Here is a 12,426-nt window from a genome sequence, read left to right on the forward strand (position 1 = left end):
TGGTGATGTCGCCATGTCCTGGGGGAGGTCACTGCTTCCATGTGGTCGTGGCCTAGGCCAGGGAGTGTCCCTGCAGCTGGGACCAAGTGCTAAGTTATTAGTCATCCTCAAGACAACAGACAGGAGGTCCTGGAGGCGGGAGGTGGGGGATGGAGCCCTGAAACGGAAATGCTCGTTCCAGGAACACTGGGAAGAGCGGAAGCCCCAGCGAAACCACTGTGGACTGGTCGCTGGTCCAGAGTGTAAGCCGCTGTGCACAGGGGAGCGAGGGCGACGGCGGGTCAGGGATCCTATGGCCTCTGATTGACGCCTGGCCAGTGCTTTGAGCTCCTCCCACTTGGTCTGCTCCCCTCCTTCCCCCCTCCCTCCCCAGCTCTGCCCACAGGACGGCATTCCCTCCTTCAGGGCTCTTCTGGGAACTTCCCTCTTGGGGGCAGGGGTCAAATGCTGTGCAGCTTTCACAGGTGAGTTAACCTCCTATGGCTGTTGTAACAGCAAGCCTAGAGGCTAACAACACAGATTTATTACCCAGCAGCTCTGTGGGTTAGAGGTCGGACACAGGTCTCTCTGGGCTGAAAGTGAGGCATCGGCAGGGCTGCATTCCCTTCTGGAGGCAGGGAGAGCCAGCTCCCAGGGCGCCCGCCTAATGGCTCATGCCCCTCTTCCAAGCCAGCAGCACTGCATTCCGCATTCTTCCTTACCACATCTCTTTCTCGGACCCCCTTTCCTGCCATTACCCTCCACTTTTTTTTTTTTTAAATTCTCACCCAAGGACATGTTTTTATTGCTTTTTAGAGAGGGAGGAAGGAGTGGGGGGAGGGGGGAAGAGTGTGAGAAACAGTGATTGGTTGTCTCCTGTATGGGCCCCAATCGGGCATCGAACCTGCAACCCACAACCTTTTGGTGCACGGGACTCTGTTGCCCACTTTTAAGGGACCCCTGTGATCACACTGAGCTCACGGAGAGAACTCAGGCTCATCTCCCTATTTCAAGGTCAGCTGACGAACCATCTTTATTCCATCTGCACCCTTATCCCCCTTTTCCATGTGCCCTCACATATTCACCAGTTCTGGGGATGGAGACGTGGGCATCTGTGGGGGCGCTTAATCCGCCTGCCGCACCAGTATTTTCTGTTGGTGCCAGAACCTGGACCTGCAATCGTCCCAGGGATTGCGCAAGAGGCAGGTTGGGAATAGTTCCCGTGTTGCTGCTTCCCGAAAACTTCAGCTGATTGCCTTGGAGACTTCATTTTTGAAGCCTTGCTTTTCCATCCAAAGCAGGAAATAAAGCCAGCCAGAGTTTGGTCATGCCTCCATCAGTCTCCTGCAGGCAGCCTGGGGACGCTGCCCATCCCCACAGCCTACATGATCTCCAATTGTTGTCCGGACCCTGGGGGCTCAGCCCCTTCCAGGTGCCCTGCCCCTGAGGCCAAAGCTATGTTCCTATTTATCCTAGGATAAGTGTGGAGTCGCTTTCAGAGGGACCATGACGTGTGGCAGTGTGTTGGCTCTGGTGGCCGGTGGAATGTGTGCTTGTGTATTGTTGTTTTAAACATGTCCCCGTTTTAATTTTGAATGCAGTACATAGCAACACATACAACCCACATGCACATAAGCTTCAGGTCCTTGATGATTTTCAAGGGGGTAAAGGGTTTCTGAGATATAAAAGTTGGGGACCACCGCCCCAGCCGTTTGTGAACTGTAGCCTCCAAGTTTGGGTGGGAGCCAGCACATTGGGGTGTTGCTCATGAACTGGTTGAAGAGGAATAAACTCACCTTCATCCGGAATGGGAGGGCGCGGGGCACTGGCATCCGCCCTGCAGGTGGTCCCGGAACCCTGTTCCTGACCCGGGGCTGGGACTGGGCGGTTGCATCAGCACCGGCTGGGAGTTAGGAAAGGCATCCTCCTGGGCCCTTCGTACACTGGCTCTGAGGCAGTGGCTTGGCAGCAGGCCTGACGATCTGTATTTATACAGAACGTCCGAGACAATTCAAGTGCCTGCCAGGTTTGGGGATGATTGCCTAGCCCTCCAGATGGGCCCTTCTTGGAAAGTCAGGTGGCACAGGTTGTTTGTACAGATACCCGAAGCCTGAGAAAGATGGGGTGGGATGAGGTGGAGGACGCCTAGGGTCTGAAATATTATGTGGAGAGTAGCCTTTCTGCCCTCCCCTCCCTGCTTCTCCCCTGAAGTCCTGTGTAATCTTCTGTGGATGTTTCTTCCCCATTGGCCAAAGCCCCCTAAATTACGAATGCAATTTGACTTTCATGAATCGCCCTCCCCGAGGACTCCTCCAGCTCATTTCACAGGACCAGCTGTGTCCAGGTGTGTTTGAGTCCCATGAGGCCTGGGCTGGGGCCTGGGACATGGGTGTGAGAGATCTGTGACGATTCTCTCTTCCCTCAAAGGAGAATTTGGAGCTGCCCATCTGGCAGTGAATCCTAGAGGCAAGAAAGGGGGAAGGATTTAGCCAGAGCCAGGGAAGAGGAAGGAGGAGGAGAGGGGCAAGGGAGAGAGGAGAGTTGTGGAAGGTCTGTGTGTGTGGGAGAAATCCCGGAACAGCTTTGGGGTGTGAGAATGGGGAGCAGAGGTGAAGTGTTGCTATGGGTTATGAATGGAATCCCCTTTGATAGTCTTGGTGATATTCAAGCAATAATTAGACTTTTTAAAACCACCTTTGCCTCCAGGACTCCGATACTTCATATAGGAAAGACAGAGCCATGGGGGCCCCAGCTTCTGAGTAGCATTGCAGATAACTACGCGACCACAGTGTGGTAGAAAAGTAAGGAGGCTCTGCCATCCGACAGACCCTGCTTTGCAGTGGGGCCACCTACAGTGAGAGATGCTTCTGAAAGCTGTAGTTTTTCTCCGGTGGTAGACGGGGTCAAGCAACCGTGTAGGGTTGTCATGAGGATCTGGTGAGATGAGACATGTAGAGGATCTTTTGGTACACAGGACTTGCTCAGCAAAGGTTACTGGGGTTCCCCCAAGTGTTCCCACTTTTCTGCCCCGACCATCATCTGAATAGAACTGAATATATTTTTTGCTTCTCTTGAGCTAATGGAAATCTTTTAACGACCTCTGACTCTTGGCACATTTTCTTCTGAGGGGATCGGGGCTAAGGAGGTGCTGATCACTGGGAACAGAGGTGGAAGCGGGGGGCTGCCCATGCCCTTCTCACAGGCCTTCCCAGTGAAGTTGAGAACTGGGGAGACGTAGAAGGCAAGCCTGGACTTGAAGACCATTGCATGAGCGACCAGAGGCTGAGAGGTTACAGCTTCTCACATGGTGCTAGAAATATTTATCCTTGACCTTAATTAATGAATCCTAGAGTTGCAGTTACATCCAAATCCTAGAGTTGCAGTACACCCAAATATGGGATACATTACCCCCAAATAGGGCTCAATATGAACCCTATTAAGACGACTAACTTGAGTGACACTTCATAATAAAATGTTTCTCAAACACCAATGCATCATCCAGCCTCAGCAACAGAATTGCTTGTAGGCTAGCACCACCTTGTGGAGAAGCCCCAAAGAATTTTAGTGACAGACTACTCAAGGTTAAGGAATTGAGGCAAAATACATTTGAATTTTGAAGTATTACCCCTTTTGTTAAAAAACATGGAAGTTTTATATAATCAGACCCCATTGCATTTTGTATGAAACTTATAAATGCAATTTTTTTGTAGGTATGAAGTCACTTCATCAGGTGATACTCTTTGTAATTGCACTAATATCTTTTTTTTTTTTTTAAGCAACAACTCCAGGTAGCTTAACTTTAATTTCTTAAAGCATGATGTTTGCATTCCGAATACATTGTCTCATGTCAGTCTTAAGAAATATCTAGGACAAAGTTTGCTGATGATTACCTTGGACTTGAATGAAGAGTCCTAAACGCTGGAAGAGGCTGGGTAAGCCACCCAGAATAGAGAAACGAAACAGCTGGCCTGACCAGGTTTTGCATCACGTAGTCAAAACTTCCTCTGCTTTTCTAGACGTTTAAGTAGGTTATGAAATGCAAAGATGGATACATTTTCTTTCTCTGGGTGTGACACATGTTGAAGAGAGGGCTGAGGTAAGGATGCAGAATAACTCCTTACCAGCGAATCTTACACCAACTCTTTACCTTCAAATCTGCAAAAAGACCCGGGTTCTCATCTTGCCAGTCACCACCTGCTTCTGTCATTTGGGGGAAGAGACTAAACCTCTCCAGGTATCAGTTTCCTGATCTGTCCTCTGAGGCAGTTGGGAAAGATGACCTTGTAAGAGTCCACCTTTCAGGTTCTAGGCGTGGGAGCATCACACGATGCACAGGAGAGGCAAAAGTGACTTCTTGCCTCCCTGGAGGCCACAGGTGTGGGTTAGAGAGAGAGGTGGTCATACGTAGGTGTAGATGCGCTGAAAATGGGAGCTTCCCGGGCCTCAGGGCCTGGTGGACAGTCATTGTAAAAGATTCTGATGGGAATTTCAGGTACGAAGGCCACCTGGAGTTTCTTCCGGGCTCACTAGCAGGCAGGAGCTGTTTAAAAAAGAGGAGAGTTATTTCCAAAGTGGGCAAGGAGCCTCTGCAGTGGTTTTCTTGTCTGAGCTCCATTCAGCATCCCATTTCCCCAGAAGTTTCAAGCTGGGTCAGAGGGTCAGAGGGACTTGCACCAGATGGAGCCATATCTTGCTCTGGGCCCCACTCAAAGCTGGAAGCCTCATACATTACTGCGTATGTGGCATCCAATCTTGGGATATATTGCCTCCAAAATCCAGAGGCTCAGCAAGAATTATGCCTCTTTCTAGGTCAAGAAATCTGGCACACCAGCTGTAAATGAAATCTACCCCAGAGGAAATTTGGAAATGTCTGGAGACAGTTGTCACAAGTGGGGAGAGTATGCTGCTGGTATGTAGTGGCTAGAGGCCAGGGATGCTGATAAGTATTCTACCACGCAAAAATGACCAAGCCCCAGCTATCCCTGTGCCAAGATCGAGGAGCCCTGCTCTAAGACCATCCATCTTGAGGTGGGCAGTGGTGGAACAGGGGCGTTGAAAGGGTTTGTGGAAGAGATCGCCACCTGCACCTGTCACAACTAGGATGGCAGCACTGCTTTCTGTTTTTATAGGGAGAGAGTGTTTCAGGAGAATCCATACCTGGCAAAATGGAAGGTTCTGTTATTTATCAAGGACACCTGTTCTGATTACACCTTGTGTAAGTGATCCCCGGATGAGCTCATGTGTCCACTAGGTCACAGGATGAATTGATGCTTCTACTGGGTCACTGTGATATCAGCTTGAAGTCACACACCATTTATTACATGCCCCATACTCCCCCACGTTGTGGCCCACAGTGGCATGCTCTGTTGGCTCAGAGCTGGGTTCCCGAATTTCCAAAGGTTTAGAAATCTCCTTTTCCCAGAGCTGTTACCCTGCTCAGTGGCTGCCGCCATACAGTTCTGTATTCTTCGTGCTCCCCGTAATCATCCATTGCAGAGCACCTTGGGGCTTCTAAAGCCATGGCCTTCAATGTCACTTCATTCTATACAACCACAAGTGACAATTTAAATCACCAATTTGCCAATATGAGCGTGACTGTTAGTGTCCCAGTGTCTGAAGGCAACTGGATCTGCACAGCCTTCAGACCTAAGCAAGTCAGGTAGCCAAGCTCACATTGCACATTCCCTTGGGGAGCCGATTCTTGAATTTCATGTCTGGTTGCTGTTCTCAGTTATAGATCTGAATATGCACTATAGCTGGTTACCGAGCAAATGAATTAACCAAGGGGTACGGGCATGGCACGGAATCATTGGGCATTCTGATTAAGTGGTGGGCTGAGCTGCTGCCAGCACAATGCAGAACTGAGGGAAATGTTGCCTCCGGTTAGTGAGCTGCTGTCCTGTCTCTGGCTCTAGGACCACATCGCCTCTGTCTCGACTTACAGAATGGCTATCTCACACCCTACCTCTTGCTTGCACACTTAGTTCTGATTCACTTTTGTGCCAGTTCATGTGATTAGAACAACCTAAATTACATATGGAGCCCTAGCTATAAGAGAGCTGCAAAGGAGTCTGGGAAATGTAGCCTTTAACTTTCAAGTTACTAAAATACAAAACAAACAAACAAACAAAAAAACAAAAACAAAAACAAAAACCACCAAAAACTTGAAATGGACTGGCATGGATGTTGAATGAGCGAATCTTCCATATCCACTGCAGAATGCAAAATGGAATGTTATGTAAGGCTGGAATTCTGCAGGTAGGTTCTGGCAGAGCCACGCTCATTGTTGAAAGGCCGAGGACCTCTGTTCATTTGGTAAGTGAGCCCTGCCTCAGAGCCCTTCAGGGCCCTGTTGTTGCTCACTTGGAATCCTCAACTTTCTCCATTATCTAGCAATTGAAGGCCTACTGACTGGCACAGAGCTATGGGCTGGGATCTGTTCATTTTGTTGGTGTCCAGGTTCACAAAAAATATTTGTAAGCCGTAGCGGATGGCTTGGAGCAATGGTAAATTGATGCTTAGAGAGCCCTACGTTTTTGCCTCTTGGAAGCCTGCTATTCCTCCCCTCCCTCTGTGTACACAGAAGGTCGGTCTGTGCCATACCAATAGTCCCCCGGAAGGCTGCCCTGGGCCCTCCTGCCTCCTAACGGTCTGAAGAGGCTTCCATGGCTTCTGGGCCACCCACATGCCTCCGCTTGCCAGGTGGGCTCAGAGGTGGTGGGAAAACAGTGGTGGTAGAACTGGCACACCAGTGGGCAAATGCCTGGTGCCTATCTGGGCCCATGAAGCAGTGGCTGTGCACTCCTGTAGCCACTGGACTCTTTAGGACGTTGACTGTAAGAAAGAGAGGAAAAGAGGGCGAGTAGTAATGGAGAACACCCAGGCACCAGTCTGGGGTTTCAGTCTCCCTGGGCATGATGGGTAATTCTGAAGCAGGAGAGAGACCCTAGAGGATGCATGGAACTTGTGGATATGGTTTGGGGCCAGGAAAAGTGACTTTTCACCCTCCCTGTTGAACTTGACCTATATTCAATGGGGCAGGTTCATTAAAACAAGTTTAAAATGCATTAACATTTTCTGTGTTATAATAAATGATTAATTTTGTTAACCATCTATGGCCTAGAAAAGAATGACATGACCTGGGGAGTATAAGGTTTAACATGTTTCTGTTAAAACATCTTATCTGAACATCCTTTTGTTATAGTTTTTCCTTTAAGGTTGCCTGTATTTCTAACAGGTCTTCTTATTTTATTTTAATACTTTTTTTTTTGGCATATAGCTACTGTATACTCACAGTGGATTATACCTTTTATAAAAATAAAATTCCTGTCTTGGTCCAAATCTTTAAGGCTTTTGTATTTAATTCTACTTCATATGATAGTAATATTGAAGTAGCTATTTGTTTTCTCTGTGTGTCCTATATTTTTATCCAGTCTTAAAAAGAACAATTACAAATCAATAGAAAGAAAATTACCAGGAGAAAAACAGGAAGGGACCAGAACAGGCAATTCACAGAAGTAACCCCCCCCCCCCCAATATCCAATACATATTTTAAGAATGTTCAGCTTTATGATTGCCAAAGCCTTGACCATTACACTAGTAACAGAGTACCAGTGACTTACCATGTCTCATGTCACATAGGCAAAGATGAAACACAATTAAAAAGTTTCTCATGGGAATCAAAGGGTATAATTTTTAAGGAATGATGTTTTCTAATAACTTATTGACATAAACAAACAGATCTATACAGGGATTTGTGCACAGAGATATTGATTGTAGTATTGTTTATCATAGTAAAAAATTGGAACCAGTCTAACAGAATAAAAAGTATTGGCTAAATAAATTAAAGCCTACCTAATCAATATGCTATTAATAGTGCTCAGAGTGTGGTGATATTTATTTTTTGTTTTCCACAATATATGTGTATTATTTTTATAATAATAAAAAATTATGTTGGCCGAAACCGGTTTGGCTCAGTGGATAGAGCGTCGGCCTGCGGACTCAAGGGTCCCGGGTTCGATTCCGGTCAAGGCATGTACCTTGGTTGCGGGCACATCCCCAGTAGCGGGTGTGTAAGAGGCAGCTGATCGATGTTTCTCTCTCATCGATGTTTCTGGCTCTCTATACCTCTCTCTTCCTCTCTGTAAAAAATCAATAAAATGTATTAAAAAAAAAAAATAAAAAATTATGTTGAAACGTTAGTATCAGAATTGTACAAAAGAATGGGGAAGCCTACAATAATGTCAACTTAAAACATTTTTAATAAAAATGAAGCTAGTTATTAAATTTTTTTAAAAAAAGAATTGTTTAAAAGAGGTAAAGGACCTTAGAGAAGAGGAAGATATTTTATTACCTTTTATATAAGAGGGATGATCAAAGTCATTCAAAGTGAATTCACTATGTAGCTGTATTGATATTGTGATCACTATCTGGGTATATTTGCATGTTTTTCTTCTTTAGAGATTGTTATTAAAATACTTGCCTCTTCAATGTACCATCTTCCATGTAGTGAGATGCATTTTATAATCTATAATTATTTCTTTAGTTTGGCTCTATGTGATATAGGTATGCAAAGTTTCTAAATTGGGATTTTTTTTTTTTTGAAAGGGAAACCATTTGAACATACTAGTATGTCACAAATTCCTTATGACTTAGAATTAGACAAGAGGAGACTTTGGATCATCGTTAGTTAAAGCATTCAATAATTTCCCCATCATTCTGTCTTCTCTGTAACTATGAGACAATAAATGTAAATGATGGATAACCCTGATGCACTTAGGAGACATGGTTGGGTTTGCATTTCCTTAGCTCTTCAAAGGGTGTGGGTGAGTTTGACTTCCAGCCGCTGGGTGGCAGCTAACCTCCACCAGTCAGCTGTCTGCAGAATCCCTATTCATCCCATAGACTACATTGTTTAACGTATTGTGCTTGGAAGGAAAAAAGAAAAGAACCAGCATGTGGTATCTCTGGATTAATCTCATTTTATTAACCTCTGAACATAAGGTTTTATAGGACATGAGATTGAAATGCTGTAAACCTTGTAACTGGCATTCTGAGGATTTCTTTTCAGAAGGAAAAGGAAAAAGCCCGATAAACCTGAGCCGTGGGTTGCAGGCACAGTGCTCCTTCCAGGCGTCTATAGATCCATTATTAATAGCAGAGCTTTACCAATTTGACATTTGCACACTACACATAATGTTGCAACAACAGTTCCCCGTAAGGAAAATATTTGTAAACCGTAGCTGATGGCTTGGAGCAATGGTAAGTTGATGCTCAGTATATTGAAATTCACTCATAAATAATTCAGTTCCTAAAATTTCGGTTTGCAATTCTATCCCATTTGATAATCACTCAGTAAAATATTAAAAAACAGCACCTGCTTGTATATTTCAAGGCAAAAAAAAAAATGTACGAGTTGATCATGGTGTAAACCTCGCCCTGCACTCTAGGCTAACAGAGGAAAGTAGAAATGCAGAATAAACAATCAGATTCTATTAAACTAGGGCACAGACCAGGAATAGTGACACTAATAGAAGGATCCAGAATTTGTCTATCAGTGACTTCTCCCTACACCCTTAACACCACTCTCACTGCCTATAGCTTTTAATTAAAAAAGAAAAATGACAACAAATAGAATGAGAACAACAATGACATGAAAAGCAACATCTTCAAGAGGGTTAAAAAATAGAGGTGTTCCCCCACAGAAGGAGGAGAGAGCCCTTCATGGTGGTGGAAGCAGGAGAGGGACAAGTTCATGGGCAATGAGTTAAAAAGAGTGAAGGCCCTGACCGCGTTCCTCAGGAACTCAGAGGCTGCACCAATCTGGGCTTAGGCCGAGGGGGTTGGGTGGGTGGAGGAATCACGGAAACCTCAGGGAGGCTAAGGACAGAGGGGACAAGCGCTCTCTTTGAGCCACTATTGGAACGGGACAGGAGAAAGAGGAATGGGGGTATGGCATGTTGATGTCGAGGGGATGCAAGGCAGCTCTTAGTGCCTCTCCAGAGCTTGTAAATCTCCCATGTCCTCACATGTGGGGGGTTGGGAAGATGCCGAAAGGGTTGTCTTCCCAGGAGGGGTCCTTGCAGCAAGGGCTGAAGGGACCTTATAGCCAAGGACTGAATTTGGACTCTTAGACTGGGCAATGCATAGAGATCACAGCTGAGCCCAGGGGGGCTGTGAGGCCTGATGGCTGAGGTGGGGGTCTACTCACCAGAGCAGGCGTCCTCAAACTACGGCCCGCGGGCCACATGCGGGTGTTTTTGCCGTTTTGTTTTTTTACTTCAAAATAAGATATGTGCAGTGTGCATAGGAATTTGTTCATAGTTTTTTTTTTTAAACTATAGTCCAGCCCTCCAACGGTCTGAGGGACAGTGAACTGGCCTCCTGTTTAAAAAGTTTGAGGACCCCTGCACTAGAGGGAGACAACAAACTCCCTGGGAGAACAGACCAAAGATACAATGTGGAGGCAGTATGGCCAGAGCCTCCTCTGTCAGGATACCCTGACTGACATCAGCACCAAAACCAAGGGCCTGGCCCCAGTGCTATGAGGATTCCTAAGTTATGGGAAGGAGGATGCAGCCAGGGGAAGCCTGGAAAGTGGGGGAAGCTGACCTTACAGGTTTTTTTATTTTTTATTTTTTATTGCAGTAAAGTATTCACAACATAAAATTAACCCTTTTAACAAAAAGAAAAAATTAGAGGTGCTATTTAACAAAAAGAAATGTCATTGTTGATTTATTACTATATACAATACTAGAGAGTGACACAAGGAGCGTTTGTAGGGAAGGGCAGGGGGTGCCTTAAAGCTCTTTTCTTTCTTCAGTGTTGCACACTCTTGGCCAGGACTGCTCCTGCCCTTTAGACCTTTGCCCTATATCCTCCTATATAATAAAGAGGTAATATACAAATTGACCCTCATGTCATTGCACAAGATGGCCACCCCATGTGGTCAAAGATGGCTGCCCCCATGTGGTCAAAGCTGGCTGCCATAAGATGGCTGGCAGGGGAGAATAGTTGTGGGCGATCAGGCCAGCAGGGGAGGAAAGTTTGGGGGGACCAGGCCTGAAGGGGAGGGTAGTTGTGGGTGATCAGGCCTGCAGGGGAGGGCAGTTAGGGGCAACCAGGCTGGTGGGGGAGGGCAGTTGGGGGCGACCAGGCTGGCAAGGGAGGCAGTTAGGGGTGACCAGGCCAGCAGGAGAGGGCAGTTAGGGGGGCCAGGCCTGCAGGGAAGGGCAGTTGGGGGCAACCAGGCCAGCAGGGGAGGGCTGTTGGGGGTGACCAGGCCGGCAGGGGAGGGCCGTTAGGGTCAACCAGGCCTGCAGGAGAGGGCAGTTAGGGGGGACCAGGCCTGCAGGGAAGGGTAGTTGGGGGCAACCAGGTCGGCAGGGGAGGGCAATTGGGGGCGACTGGGCCAGCAGGGGAGGGCAATTGGAGGCGACCAGGCTGGCAGGGGAGGACAGCTGGTGGGGACCAGGCCTGCAGGGGAGGGCAGTTGGGGGCTACCAGGTCGGCAGGGGAGGGCAGTTGGGGGTTACTGGGCCAGGAGGGGAGGGCAGTTGGGGGCAATTGGGCCAACAGGGGAGGGCAGTTAGAGGCAATCGGGTCGGCAGGGGAGCAGTTAGGTAGCGATCAGGCAGGCAGGCGAGTGGTTGGGATCCAGCAAACCCAGATTGGGATTGGGCCTAAACTGGCAGTCGGACATCCCCCGAGGGGTCCCAGATTGGAGAGGGTGCAGGCTGGGCTGAGGGACCCCCTCCCCCCCAGTGCACGAATTTTGTGCACCAGGCCTCTACTTTTAGAATAAAAATTTAATATTGAAATAAGAGTTCTGAACTGGTTTTAATAAGATTCAATGTCTACAAAGGTTGAATAGAACTAATTAGGGAAAAATAAACTCTAAATCGACTGCTTACCCCTTAGAAAACCTTCTGAAAGACAAAATTTTGTGATTTAAACATATTTTCCATTTAATTAATTTTCTTTAAGAAAGAAGAAAAGAGAGAAATGTAATTCCCAAAAGGAGGAAAATTGACTTCAACTGTAGTTCTTTTACTTGTAATTGCCTCAATTTCTTTAGGAGACTGCTGTTTTCTGGCTTTGTGTATTTTCAGGAGAAGAAAAGAATTTTTTTCTATTGATCCACATCACTCAATGAATTTAATTCTTCAATTTTTGTTTTTCTATTCTCTGTTATTTCTATGTAATAAGCAATTGGGCCCGTCCTTCCTCCCACTAACCACGCAGTGCTCTCTTGGTCTGCTTTAGCCTAGTGTTGATGGTTTGATCTTAATTTGTTTCAAAAGGATGCTCAGAATGACAAGGAAATCGGTGATGATGTGAAAGAGATTTGGTTGAGAGATGCTTCTCCTTCAGGCTTTAGGATGAGAAAGGAGGGAGGCTGAAGCAGATGGGGAGGTTAAGGGAAAATGAGGAAGAATCAGAGTAGAA

Source organism: Eptesicus fuscus, chromosome 4 (assembly GCF_027574615.1).
Source record: "Eptesicus fuscus isolate TK198812 chromosome 4, DD_ASM_mEF_20220401, whole genome shotgun sequence".
In the NCBI taxonomy this organism is placed as follows: Eukaryota; Metazoa; Chordata; class Mammalia; order Chiroptera; family Vespertilionidae; genus Eptesicus; species Eptesicus fuscus.